Source organism: Narcine bancroftii, chromosome 4, assembly GCF_036971445.1.
Source record: "Narcine bancroftii isolate sNarBan1 chromosome 4, sNarBan1.hap1, whole genome shotgun sequence".
Classification (NCBI taxonomy): Eukaryota; Metazoa; Chordata; class Chondrichthyes; order Torpediniformes; family Narcinidae; genus Narcine; species Narcine bancroftii.
This window is the reverse complement of record NC_091472.1, coordinates 313419349-313434371: the sequence shown is the minus strand read 5'-3', so window position 1 is coordinate 313434371 and position 15023 is coordinate 313419349. Positions and strand designations below refer to the sequence as shown.

General features: G+C 45.7%; 1 pseudogene; it reads left to right on the top strand.

The window, feature by feature from the left end:
• Positions 1-13158, top strand: part of LOC138760215 (motor neuron and pancreas homeobox 1-like) — a 58303-nt pseudogene extending 45145 nt beyond the window's left edge.
• The last annotated feature ends 1865 nt before the right edge of the window (positions 13159-15023 follow it).

Here is a 15023-nt window from a genome sequence, read left to right as displayed (position 1 = left end):
AATATACTAAGCCCTCCCTACTTCATAACTCTCTATTTTTATTTTATCCATGTGCCTGTCTAGGAGTCTCTTAAATACCCTTCTACCAACCTCCATCACCATCCCTGGCAAAGGATTCCAGGCACCCACAACGCTCTGTGTTAAAATATTTACCCCTGACGTCTCCCCTAAACTTCCTTCCCTTCACTTTGTAGAAACATCCTCGGGTGTTTGCTATTCCTGCCCTGGTTATGTTTTCAACTGAATGGGTTCAATTGGAAAATCATAACACAATAAGATAAAGGAGCAGAGGTAGTAAAACACGAAAGTCTGCAGACACCGTGGCTGACATAAAAACACAAGACTGGAGCAACTCAACAAGTCAAACAGTGTTCCTTAAATAGTAAAGATAAAAATTCACAACCAACATTTTGGGCTTGAGCCCCTCATGAAATTACATTGTTTGACCAGCTGAGTTTCTCCAGCACTGCGTTTTCACAAGGACCAGAGGTAGGCCATTTGGCCCGTTGAATCCTCTGCACTATTCCATCATGAGCTGATCCATTCTCCCACTCAGCCCCACTCCCCTGCCTGCTCCCCATAACCTTTGATATCCTAACTATTCAGATACCTATAAATCTCTGCATTAAATGCACCCAACAGCTTGACCTCCACAGCCGCTCATGGTAACAAATTCCAGAGATTCACGGCTCCCTAGCTGAAGAAAATCCCCCGCATCTCTGTGTTAAGTGGAGAAATTATTGGTAATGTGTGCATTCTTATAGGGTTGGAGTGTGTTTAGATAGTCTCGAGAGTAGTACAGACACATGCCTGCACTGTCAAAGGTGGTGGGTATTGGTTTTTCCTTGATTATTGCATGTACCTTATGTGTGTGTTTGTGAATGTGCATGTCTGTGTGTGCGAATGTGTGTGCATCTCTGTGTGTCTGTGTGTGTGTGATTCATTCCTGCAGTGATTTTTTCCATGTTCGTCTATAAACTGCGCATGTTATTTCCGTTACCTTTTTCCCACGTCCGTCTTTCGTAAATAAAATCATTCACTACCAAACTGCATTCAGAGTCCTTGCTTTTGAAACCCATCGAATCTGTTTTCTCACTCATAACAGATGCACTTCCTGACACAATGTGGAGGCCATTCAGCCCACAAAGTTGTGCTGACCAGTGTAAACCTACTCTACAACAATCTAATTTTTCCCAACCCCACACCCAAAACCTTCTATTTCTCTCGCATCCATGTGCCTATCTAAGTCTCAGTTTAAAAAAAAAATAAATTTAGACATACAGCACAGTAACAGGCCCATTCAGCCCATGACCCGGTGCTGCCTGTTTACACCCATTTAACCTACAACCCTGGTACATTTTGAAGAGTGGGAGGAAATTAGAGCACCTGGAGGAAACCCACGCAGACACTGGGTGAACAAACAAACTCCTTACAGTCAGTGAACCCGGATCGCTGATGATGTAAGACTGTGCAGTCCGGAGAGTAGTGAATCTGTGGAAAACTCTGTCCAAAGAAGCAGTGGAGGCTGGATCATTATTTAAGATTTTGAAGAGAAAGGGAATTAAAGGTTATGGGAAACGGGCAGATGTGACCTGAGGCAACAGGCAGGTCTGCCATAATTAGCCATGGCTGGCGTAGCGGTTAGCCTTTAAAGCATCAATGATCGGCACAGGGGTTCGAATCCCGCGCTGTCTTTAAGGAGTTTGTACGCTCCCCTCTATTTCTTTCCCTGGGGGCTCTGGTTTCCTCCCACCATTTGAAACGTACTGAGGTGTAGATTAATGGGGTGTAAATTGTTTGTCACGGACTCGTGGACCAAAATGGCCTGTTACCGGGCCGTATATCTAATTTTTAATAAAAAATTTTAGAGTAGTGGAGCAGGCTCGACGGGCAGGATGGCCGACCCCTGTTCCTTATGTTCTGGAGCATCATTCTATGAACTAATGGAATCAGTGGATCTCAGAGTAGGGGGAATGTGGCACTCATATCCTGATGCAACACTACAGAACAAACGAGACACTCCTAATGTGCAAGGACAGCCATTAGTTCAGGAAATGCAGTTGTTATTTTGTACATAGAATATGCCCAGATATAGTAATGTAGCAAATGATATGTTATTTTGAATTAAGTGGTGGTGTTTGGGTAAATAATGGGCAGTACATGGATGAGAGCTCCTCTACTCTTTTTGGACTAATGCCTTAGGATCTTTTTTTTCCCTTAAAGGAGATTGGTAAGGTGTTTTTTGCATGTCACAGAGTGGGAAATCATGATTTATTCTGGTGTTAAACTGCTTTTGTACATTCTTTTAATGCGTTTGTGCTTTTAATCTTTCTCTCACAAACCACTCTGGTTATCGAATTTAATCTTCGTCTCCAACCAGGTAATCTCTCTTCAAAGGCTACAAATCAATCTCACTGAATTTGCAAATAAATATCCTTGGGAAAAATAGCCAGACATTAACATAGGTTGAGGGGGGATTTGATGGAGGTATTTAAAATTATGAGGGGGATTGATAGAGTGGATGTGAATAGGCTCTTCCCCTTGAGGGGAGGTGAGATTGGAATGAGGGGTTAGGGGGCAAAAGTTTAGAAGTAAATGAGAGGGAGTTTCTTCACTCAGAGAGTGGGGGCTGAGTAGAATGACCTTCCGGAAGAGGTGGTTGCAGCAGGGCCAATTAAGGAAAAGTTGGATAGGTGCATGGATGTGAAGAGATTGGAGGGTTATGGACAGGGAGCGGGTAGGAGGGACTAGAAGAGATCCCTTAGATCGGTACGAACTAGAGGGGCCGAGATGGCCTGTTTCGGTACTGAAATTGTTATTGGGTTATATATGGTTAATTAATTTCAAACTTGACGTATATTGGAACGAGTGACACAATGTCCTCTCCGTCCTATTCACTCTTTACCCCGATCAGTGTGTCAGTGGATTGCTCCTCCTGTCACCTCCTCCCCTTCCCCTGCCTTTTATTCACACTTGCCCATTGAGGGTTCAGGCCCGAAACTTCGACTGCCTTTTAGTTCCAATGGATGCTGCATGACCTGTTGAGTACTTTTATGTACTGCAATAGCCCCAGCATCCGCACATTTTCTTATTTACTTGTCATTATGAATATTTAGGTTCACACTCAAGGTTTTAACCATCCTGCACTATCACTGGAACATTTCAGGTTCAAGATCAAGTTTATTGTCTCACACACACCGAGGTGCAACGATAAGATTGGTTTTACAAGCAGTCCTGCTTGACATCTCATACATAGGACAGCAAGTAAGACAAGGTGCGGAAGTGCAGAGATCTGCACTTTTACGAGCGTGAGGTTCATTCAGGAGCCTGATACGGAGGGAAAGAAACCATCTTTGAATCTGGTGATTGCCACCCACCCTCTAAAACGAGCAGTGAATTGGGTGTAAGTGGGGCGGCATGGTTAATGTAACGGTTACCGCAACGCTATTGCAGTGCCATTGACTGGGGTTTGAATCCACTGCTGTCTGTAAGGAGTTTGTTTGTTCCCCATGGCTGTGTGGCTCTGGTTTTCCGCCATGTTCCAAAAATGTAGGTTAACTGGTCAAATGGGTATAACTGGGTGGCGTGGGCTCGTCGACTGGAAGTGCCTGTCACCATGCTGTATTGATAAATTTAAAAAAAACATTAAATTGGAACAAAGAGATTCCTGACCTTGCTGTTTGAGATGTTCCACATGCAGCCCCCCAGAAATTACTATCATGCCAGCAACATCTGATTCTATTAATGCTCTTATAAAGTGGAAATTTTGATTTGGGTGTTGCCATTGAGGAGAGACTAAGTAACATTTGCTTATCCTCACCAGACTTTAGAGAGGTGATTTCATTGAGACATGTCAGATCCCTGAGGGTGGACATTTTCTTTGCAAATCCAGAAAGACCATAAGACAGAGGAGCAGAAATAGGCTATTCAGCCCATCAAGTCTGCCTCGTCATTTAATCATGAGCTGATCCATTTCCCCACTCAGCCCCACTTCTCCCCATATCTTTTGATGCCCTGGCTAATCAAGAACCTATCAATCTCTGTCTTCTATACTGTCCATCCAACGACTAGGCCTCCACAACCATCCATGGCAGCGAATTACACAGCATGCTTTCAGGAGAAGGGACACGGCATTTGGAACGGTGACGAGAGGAGATTTCCATGGGCAGGAAGTTGCAGACCTCTGGAAATCACTGGAAGGCTGAGACTACTTCAAGTACTGAGTACATTCAAGGCTGGGATCAGGAGGTGTGAGCACATGAAGGAAAATGGAGGTTAAACAAGAGAGACAGCCAGCTGCTGGAAAACTGGAGCAACACATACAATGCAGGAGGAACTCAGCAGGTCAGGCAGGATCAATGAGACCTGATGAAGGGTTCGGCCAAACAGTTCAAAGTTCAGATTAATTGTCAAAGTACACCCCAGAGTTGAGCCTTGTGGACCAACTTTTAGGGTAACGTTTGGAGGGGGGGGGTTGACTATTACACGGACGGGCGGCTGGGGATGAGGCCTGGCTGAGAGACGGCGGTCAGGGGTGGGTGAGCAGCCGGGGCCAAAAGCAGGGGAGTTGACTGTTACACGGTATGGACTATTTATTACTTGCGTCCTCCAGGCAAACCCTGCCTCACGTGATTAACTCGTCTCAATTTTTACTCGTGTAAGACAAATTTGAGTGAAGCGATTAATAGAATCAATGAGAAGAATTACAATGAATCCCTGTCCTTTCAGATCGTCCATCATAAGTTATAAAAAACTTTTTAAAAACTTTTTAGCTGCAGATATTTTTCATTAATTTCATAATTATGCAACAACTAAACTATTTCTTAGAAAAATATTTGTGCACAGATTTTGATTCTTTTCTTCTCGTTACACAACTTTCCTAGAGCTAGCGCTCGCCTTTTCTAAACCTCTGCGGACTTCCAGGCTTCTTTCCATCTGAGGATCGACATTGAGATTAAAAACCCTTGGCGGCTTCAACAAGTTCAAACCCTTTTTGAAAAATAGCTGGAAATTTTGCAGCAGGCGTTTTTTTAATCAGCCCCCTGTTGTGTCATCCTGCTCGATGTTTAGAGGGGGCAAACCAATCGAAACGTTCCCATATCTCCCCCCACCCCCCTTAAAATGCATTTTCTTTAAGCATCGAAAAGAAGTTTCAAGCTTTGGGTTGAATGATTTTTGTACAAAGTAGGATTCACTTTGGGTTACAATCGTCCAATCCAGTGATGGACTTGATTCGAGAAACTGAGGCAATCTGACCCTGTCTTCAAATTGTGCGTAGCCCAGATCGTGTCCGATGTTCACATTCATGTCATTTAATAAACTTCAAGGTTTTCTTCCTAAGTAATTGCTTTTCTATAACACTGTCAGATTCTTCTCCATATTTTCTTTTATCCATATTTAATAGGGGGCACACACTGAGTCTGCCTGTCATTTGGGGCCATTCACACGATAAACTTGTAACTCGAGTTTTCCTAAAGTTGAGGTTGGCGTAGCGTTTAGCGCAATGCCTTTATCCCTCACTGTCTGCAAGGAGTTTGTATGTTCTCCCCAAGTCTGCATGGATTTCCTCTGTGGGGGTGGGGGCTCCGGCTTCCTCCCAACCTTCAAAATCTACCAAGGGGTGCAATGCTGCTGTGAAGCAATGAATTTCATGTCAATAAATTCTAAATCTAAAATCTATGGCCTTGCATAGATGCTGAGTTCCTCCAGCATTTTGTGTCTTGCTCCAAGAATCGGAGGATATTGGGATTGGGTGGGAGTGTAGTTGTAAAGGCTCAAACTTGTTATTGTTCAGTGACATGATCAGATAGAATAGCCTGTCTTGCTCCGAGAATCGGAGGATATTGGGATTGGGTGGGAGTGTAGTTGTAAAGGCTCAAACTTGTTATTGTTCAGTGACATGATCAGATAGAATAGCCTGTCTTGCTCCAAGAATCGGAGGATATTGGGATTGGGTGGGAGTGTAGTTGTAAAGGATCAAACTTGTTATTGTTCATGATCAGATAGAATAGCCTGGCAATATCTTTGGCTTGGCTTCGCGGACGAAGATTTATGGAGGGGGTAAAAAGTCCACGTCAGCTGCAGGCTCGTTTGTGGCTGACCAGTCCGATGCGGGACAGGCAGACACGATTGCAGCGGTTGCAAGGGAAAATTGGTTGGTTGGGGTTGGGTGTTGGGTTTTTCCTCCTTTGCCTTTTGTCAGTGAGGTGGGCTCTGCGGTCTTCTTCAAAGGAGGCTGCTGCCCGCCAAACTGTGAGGCGCCAAGATGCACGGTTTGAGGCGTTATCAGCCCACTGGCGGTGGTCAATGTGGCAGGCACCAAGAGATTTCTTTAGGCAGTCCTTGTACCTTTTCTTTGGTGCACCTCTGTCACGGTGGCCAGTGGAGAGCTCGCCATATAATACGATCTTGGGAAGGCGATGGTCCTCCATTCTGGAGACGTGACCCATCCAGCGCAGCTGGATCTTCAGCAGCGTGGACTCGATGCTGTCGACCTCTGCCATCTCGAGTACCTCGACGTTAGGGGTGTGAGCGCTCCAATGGATGTTGAGGATGGAGCGGAGACAACGCTGGTGGAAGCGTTCTAGGAGCCGTAGGTGGTGCCGGTAGAGGACCCATGATTCGGAGCCGAACAGGAGTGTGGGTATGACAACGGCTCTGTATACGCTTATCTTTGTGAGGTTTTTCAGTTGGTTGTTTTTCCAGACTCTTTTGTGTAGTCTTCCAAAGGCGCTATTTGCCTTGGCGAGTCTGTTGTCTATCTCATTGTCGATCCTTGCATCTGATGAAATGGTGCAGCCGAGATAGGTAAACTGGTTGACCGTTTTGAGTTTTGTGTGCCCGATGGAGATGTGGGGGGGCTGGTAGTCATGGTGGGGAGCTGGCTGATGGAGGACCTCAGTTTTCTTCAGGCTGACTTCCAGGCCAAACATTTTGGCAGTTTCCGCAAAGCAGGACGTCAAGCGCTGAAGAGCTGGCTCTGAATGGGCAACTAAAGCGGCATCATCTGCAAAGAGTAGTTCACGGACAATATAGTCTATTGGTATCTATCTCTATGCATCTGGAACTACCGACCCAGGATTAGCACATGGCACCACCTAGTGGGCAATAGCAGGTACTCCCACCTTCTGGATGCTCATGAGTTCAAGTCAACATCGACTTCTCCAGTTTCTGTTAGACCCCCCAACCCTTCCACATCTTTCTCCTTTCCTCTAGCTCCATTTCCCTCACATGGTGTCCAACCCCATTGTTTCCCATCCCCGCACTGCCCGGTTCTATCTTCTACCCATCCTCCCTTTTCCTTCAAGAAAAAACACACAGTAAATGGAGGAGGAACTCAGTGGGTGGCAGCGTCCATAGGAGATAAAGATATATTGCCCAACGTTTTGAGCCTGAGCCCATCAAGGAATAAGCAAGGACAGGAAGGTGTCAGACAGCGCGAGCTGTGGCGAGGATTCAAGACCAACAAAAGGGATGAATTGGATATGATAAGAGGAAAGGTGAGAATTGATTTTGGCTCTGTGAAAGGAGACAGAGGGAGCGAGATGGAGATGGGGAAGGGCGAGGGGGAAGAAGAGGGAGGGGGGAGCTAAATGAAAGCCAGAGAAGTCAATGTTTTGTTAACATCATCAGGTTGGAAGATACTGTTACACCTCACCAGCAGCAATTGAGAGACTCATAAACGTTTAACACAAAATGTATTAACAAATTAACAGTAATAGAATCACCTCAATAAACTTAACCCCAGAACATAAGCCTTTATGGCAACTCTTCATTAACAACAGGAGTATGTCAAAAAAAACCCCCAGACCATTACAGTCGAAGCTCAAAATGCCCAAAAGAAAACTCCCAAAACCAAACCTGAAGTCCATCACGTCAAGTCCGTTGGTCAAAAAGGAGCAGCTCGAAGTCTGGTCTCCAGGCGTGGGATTCTTCGTTTGGTCTTTTAGTTGGACGGGGAGACAGATGGCCATGATCAATGGAGACTTACGACTTTCCTGAGTTTCGAATGTGGCAACGACCACCTTTGATTTCTTCCCATGGGAATTTCACCGAGTGACCTCCTAGTCACTACACAAGGTTCACACCTCCAAAGGCCACTTTAGGGTTAACAAGTGACCTTCTTTTCCGCAAGTCTTCCCCTCTAAACACCCTGTCTTGGGTCCTCAAGAGACTCCTGTCACACTAAGTTCTCCTCTTGGAAGGGGACTGGGGAAGCCCAGGTCAGTCACACACATACACACTCTAGGTATCAGAGGGGAGAAAACTGTTGTCAGGACAGCAGCGCTAGCACCCATGGACAAAGTAGCTCAGTCTTCTTTCACCCACTGAAACTACTGGGTGACCACACAAGCAACTGACTGACTACCCTCCAACCAACTGACCAACTGACAACCAGTTCAAAACTCAGCACGCTGGGCTCTTCAACTTGTTCAGTGCATGCCTTCAGGTCCCCGTATGGTGGAGAGGGGTTGACAGCACCAGGCGCCCTCTCCATGAGCCCACCGGCTTCCAGCGCGTGGCTCTCGTGCCTTTGACACCTGTCACCTTTCCAGCGCTGCCCATGCAGCTGTCTGTTCTCCCAGTGGCTACTTTAGTGCTTCACAGCAGCGCATGATCCTTTCTTTCCCCCACCCCCCCCCCCCCCCCCCCGCCACCGCCCACTGTAAGGTTCAGTCCTCTCCCTGGTGCTAAAATAAAATGGTCCAGGGTGAGGTGCTGTTCCTCTAATTTGAGGGTGGTCTCAGTCTGGCAGTGCATGAGACCATGGACAGATGCCAGCATGGGAATGGGATGAGTGGCCACTCATTTCAATTTCCCATCCCAGCTCTGGGAGAACGTACAAACTCCCAAGAGACAATGCCAGATTTTGTGTTTCACTCCCTTTTTCTTCTAGCTCAGTCTTTCTTTCCCTTTTCTCTTTCCCTCCCAGCTCTGCATTCACAGATCTAAATGCAATCCCTCCTCCTCCAATTAATTCTCACCTTTCCTCTCTCCTGCCCTCTAGTCCATGTCCAATCATTACCTTTTGTCTGTTGGTCTGTACTTCTCCCCCTCACATTTTTCCCCTCCTCCCCATGCTTTTAATTCCTTTGTACTCATACCTTGAAGAAGGCCTCAGGCCTGAAACATCAGTTATATATCTTTACCTCCAATGAACCTTGTGAGACCTGCTGGGTTCTTCCAGTATTTACTGTGTTTTTATTTGGAAAAAATATGAACTTTGAGATCCCTCTCTTAAAACTGTCCATTGAAATGGGATTCACCAAAGCAGTATTTTGGAGTTCCTTGAAAGGTGCTCATGAAAATGCAAGTCTTCCTTTCTCTCACCTGGCACGGTGACTAACTCGCCTTGTGTGTGCTTTTCCAGCCCAGCCCCAGTCAGGACTGATGGGGAAATGTCGCCGGCCACGCACTGCGTTTACCAGCCAGCAACTCCTGGAGTTGGAAAACCAGTTCAAACTCAACAAGTACCTTTCCAGACCAAAGCGCTTTGAGGTGGCCACATCCCTGATGCTGACAGAAACCCAGGTAAGGAGGAGAACATAGAACAGTACAGTACAGGCCCTTCGGCCCATGATGTTGTGCTGACCTATATATCCCAAACAAAAAAAAAACCATAACCCTCTTTTTTTCCTTCATCCATGTGCCTGGTAAGAGTCTCTTAAGTGCCCCAATTGTTTCAGCCTCCACCAGCATCCCTGGCAAGGCATTCCAGGCACCCACAACTCTAGATGCCTAGATGTCTCCCCTATTCTTTCCTCCCTTCACTTTGTACACATGTCCTCTGGTGTTTGCTGCCCCCACCCTGGGAAACAGGTGCTGGCCGTTTTAAAAGGAAAAGATTATGACTTTCATAATCTTGTAAACCTCTATCAAGTCTCCTCTCATCCTTCTTCGCTCCAAAGAGAGAAGTCCCAGCTCTGCTAACCTTGCCTCATAAGACTTATTTTCCAGTCCAGGCAACATCCGAGAGAATCCCCTCTGCCCCCTCTCCACAGCTTCCACATCCTTTCTATAATGAGGTGACCAGAACTGAACACAATTCTCTAAGTCTGGTCTCACCAGAGATTTGCAACATGATCATTCTACTCTTGAATTCAATCCCCCTATTAATGAAGCCTCCTTCTTAACTATCCCATCAACCAGTGCGGCGACCTTGCCTTTCCATACCTTCATGAAGGTCTCAAGCCCAAAATGTTGGTGATGTATCTTTATCTTTGTTTGACCAACTGAGTTTCACCAGCATTGTGTTTTAACAATGTAATGACATTGCATCTAACCCAATTTCCCATCCACTCCCCAATCCCTGAGAATTCTTTCCTTACGAGCAAAGAAATGCCGGAGGAACTCAGCGGACCAGGCAGCATCCATGGATAGACATGTTTCAGATTGGGACTGTGAGAAAGGGCATTATCAGGTATTCCTTCTCAAATCACAGATAGTCCCTGACCTGCTGAGTCTCTCCAGCACCTCATTGATTGCTCAAGATTCCAACATCTCCTGTTTTCCTGTTTCTCTTTCCTTGTGGTGTGAAACACGAAAATCTGCAGATGCTGAGATTGTAGTAAAAACACACAGAAATTCTGGAGGATCTCAGCCCTTGCTGATGTGTCTGCCCCAGGACCCATGCAATGACAGTCAGGGACCATCCACAAATTGGAGGAACAAAATGCGTCATCTTCCCTCCAACCAGCTGGCATCTCCATTTTCAATTAAACCCTTCTCCCACGTCATCTTTGTCCCCTGTCTACTTTCCTCTAGTTCTCGCTCTCTGTCTTTTCTCTCTCTCCCTCCCTCTTCCCTTTGTCTCCTTACATAGAGCCAAGATCAATTCTCACCTTTCCTCTTATCATTATCCAATCAACACCTTTTGGCTCTTGGGTCTGGACTCCTTCCCTCCCGTTCTTCCCCCTTAATCCCTTGACTTTGGATGCTTTCCTGATTTTTGCTTATTCATCGAAGAAGAGCTCAGGCCCAAAATGTCAGCAATATCCTGTGGATGCTGCGAGACTGGGTGAATTCCTCCAGCATTTCTGTGTTTTGGCCTGCTCTTGTTCTGAACTTGGAGGCAGTACAGAAGAGGTTCTCCAGGTTGATTCCGGAGATGTTAGCCTATGAGGAGAGCTGAAGTTGGCTATGACTAGCTGGACTTTAGAAGACTGGTGAGCAGATCATTTGACGAATATGTCTCCACCACTCCCTCTGGTGGCGAAGTCTAGTCCCTAATGCCTCACTGCATTACATCGGTGAGCAACTCGGTTGACAATTTAGTGGCAAGGCTACTGTGCAGGACAAGTGAGTGAGATCTCCTATCAACATGACAGATAGAGAGGCAGTGCTTTCAAGGCAACCTGGGGCAATGAGCGTTGGAAGGCTCAAGGCTAGATTTTAGAAGGATGAGGCGTGGGGTCTCATCGAAGCCCACTGAGTACTGAAAGGGCTGCATAGAGTGGATGTGGAGAAAATGTTTCCAGTAGTGGGAGAGTCTAGAGCCAGAGATGACGTGAAATTTCTTCAGTCTGTGAATCTGTGGAATTTTTGGAGACCAAGTCATTAGTTAGATATAAAGGTAAAGCACAAAAGTTTGCAGACACCGTGGTTGAAGTAAAAACGCAACGCTGGAGAAACTCAGCAGGTCAAACAGTGTCCTTTATTTACCAAAGATAAACATAAATAACCAACGTTTCGGGCTTGAGCCCTTCATCAAGGTACCTTGAAGGTATCTTTGCTGTATGCAGTACACGGTTCGTCGAGGTAGATTTAAAGCGGCAGGTTGGTAGGTTCTTAATTGGTAAAGGGGTAAAAGGTTATGGGGAGAAAGCAGGAAAATGGGGTTGATATTCATCAGCCATGATTCAAATGGCAGAGGCGACTCGATGGGCCAAATGGCCCAATTCTGTTTCTGTCTCTAATGGTCTTATGGAATAGGAAGGTCCTGTGGTTGGAAGAGGTAATGATCCAGGTGCCAATGTTTCTCTGGCCAACAACAGAACTGCAGCAGGTGGGGTCCCACCATGTTGGTCAGGACTCGATAATGGAGAATGGTGTGTGCAAACTCAAAAGATAATACCATACAGATTTATAGGCGCAGGATGCCGTAGACTCCAGAGCAGTGGTTTTCAAACTTTTTCTTTCCACTCACATCCCACTTTAAGTAATCCCTAGGCCATCGGTGCTCTGTGATTAGTAAGGGATTGCTTAAAGTGGATGTGAGTGGAAAGAAAAAGTTTGAAAACCACTGCTGTAATTGTACCTCATTGACTCATTATGTGCAGGGTTTCATAACTCCAAAGGAAATGGGCCAATGACAATTTTCTCAAATAAATATTTCAGTAACAATTGGATCTAGAGCAGTGATTCTCAACTTTCCCTTCCCACTCACATCCCACCTTAAGCAATCCCTTGCTAATCACAGAGCACCGATGACATAGGCATTACTTAAGCTGGGATGTGAGTGGAAAGAAAAGAGTTTGAGAACCACTGCTCGAGAGTTGTAGAGTGTGGAAACAGGCCCTGTGGTCCAACTTACCCACCCTATCCAAAGTGTCCCACCCGCACTCTAGTCCCACTCACCTGCATTTGACCCACATCCCTCCTAACTCATCCCATCTATGTAGCTGTCCAAATGTTTCTTAAATGTCACAACAGTGCCCTCCTCAACTCCTTGCATAGCTAAGGTATCACTGTTGGTGAGAAGTGGTTGACGAGCTGTTGAATCCCTCCTGAAGCAAGGATTCCGGGCAGAAAGCTGTCTGGAGGAATTCCACTCAGATCCCTCAGGAGACAACAGGGATGGAGGAAGCCTCTCTTGTGTCAATAAGAATGTCAGCCTGATGGTTATGTTGAGTGTGTGTATGTCCCTTTCTCAATCAGGTGAAAATCTGGTTCCAAAACAGAAGGATGAAATGGAAGCGGAGTCGGAAAGCCAAGGAGCAGGCGGCTCAGGAAGCTGAGAAGCAGCGAGGCGGGAAGTACTCGGAGAAAGTGGGAGCGGCTGAGAGCAGGTCCGAGTCGGAGGGCGTGGATTTCAGTCACCACACCACAAGCTTCCTGCAGCGCAGCACAGACCTGGGCTACACATCCAACAGCTCCTGCTCAGAAGACGAAGTGACTCGGAAGGAGTCGAAAGCCGCCCCGGCTTTGTGAACTACTTGTGCAACTTTTCGAACTAAACTTGAAGAGCAAACCTCCTTTGTAAGATCTCCAGAAGTTGCACACCTCTGTAATGGTGGGTCCCGGTGCCTGCCTGGTTTGTCTCCTCCCCAGCTCCCCATCCAATGAATGTGCCAAGATATCCTTTTTTTAAAAAAAATTTAGCAAGGGGAAATAATAAAACTCAGTGACTTTCACAAAAAAAAGGAACAAACAAAAAAAAATAGAAAGAGAACCGGACTTGCTGGGCACTTGAAGATTATATTGTACTGTTAATTTAACTTATTTTTTATTTTTGTCATATTTAATGTGAATTATATATATTTTGGGAAGAAATCTCTGGGTCCACAAAAGGCTGCTGGTTTGAAGACAAAATCTACGAGTGTAAAATGAGAACAAAGGAGAAAGGTGATAGGCTCTATCAATAACCACAGAGCCACAGGCTGCAGGAACAATAGGCTTTAATGCACACAAGACTTTGGCTGGCCCGGATCCAGGTGCAGGACTGCCGGAAAGGGGGAGGTAACGTGACCTATATGACCAAGGCAAAAGGGGAGGAGACTTATGGGATGAGTCATTAGTGGGTGGGCCAGCCTCATATATACAGTAATTGGTAGGGGCTATACAGTGGAGGGAAACATATCAATACAAAAGGGACACTTAAAAAGTGAAGATGCATTTTGAAAGGGATGGAATGGAACGAGGCGATTTTAAAGACTTTTGCAATGTGTTTTCTTTTTAATTTATTCAAATACTGTGAAGTTTAAGTGTTTTGTGGTTCTGTACATTTCTTCAATTCTGCTTGGTGTTACGCAGACTTCAGAAAAATATCTGGCAGATGTCACAGAATCTGTTCACGTGTGTATGTGTGAGTGAACGAGTGAATGTGTACAAGTGTGAAGCGTCATAAGAATGTGCAATGGTACGTGGGAGCCACTATGGGTGCGTGTGAATATGCAAGTGGGCGCGCATGTGTATATGTGCGTACATCTGTAGTTACACGCGCCCACTTTGGAAGTTTCAAAATGTTAAGGGATTCAGATGGCAGAAACAGATTCCTTTTACAATTTGAGCCAAATCTGCCGCACTACCCCCCCCCCCCCCCCCACTACCCCCCCCCGCCACCGAGCAGTCGTTGTCTGTCTGTCCGGGGCTCGTTGTCTTTAATGCCTGTCTCTGGATTCTTGTCTGCAATATCCTAGTCTTTGTACAAAGCAAATGGTTGCCCCGCTTTTAAATGTGAATATTAAACGGTATCACGTTCTGTACAAGATAATGTGATTTAAAAATGGCAGCATTAATTCCTTATTCGTGTGATCATTTCTGTTACATTTATACACGGGTACATCAACAACTCAATATGCCATTTCAAAAGATTCACAAGATAAAGGAACAGAAGTAGGCCATTTGGCCCATCGAGTCTGCTCCGCCACTTCACCCGGAGTTAAACTGTTCTCACATCTAGTTCCAAGTTACGGCCTTTTCCCCATATCCCTTGATTCTCTAATTAGATACCTGTCAATATACTCCCCCAGGGATTGGGCCTCCACTGCTGTATGTGGCAACGAATTCCACAAATCCATGACCCTCTGGCTAAGGAAATTTCTCCTCATCTCTGTTTTAAATAGGTACCTTCTAATTCTAAGACCGTGCCCTCTTGTCCTGGATTCACCCACCAAGGGAAACATCTTATTCACATTGACTCTGTCCAATCCTTTCAGCATTTGAAATGTTTCTATGAGATCCCCTCTCATTCTTCTATAGAATCCAGAGCCGCTCAACGTTCCTCATAATGGTAGCCCTTGCATTCCAGGAATTATCCTGGTAAAATGTGATTTACCCTGGTCCCCCTTGGAAAACATTCCTGG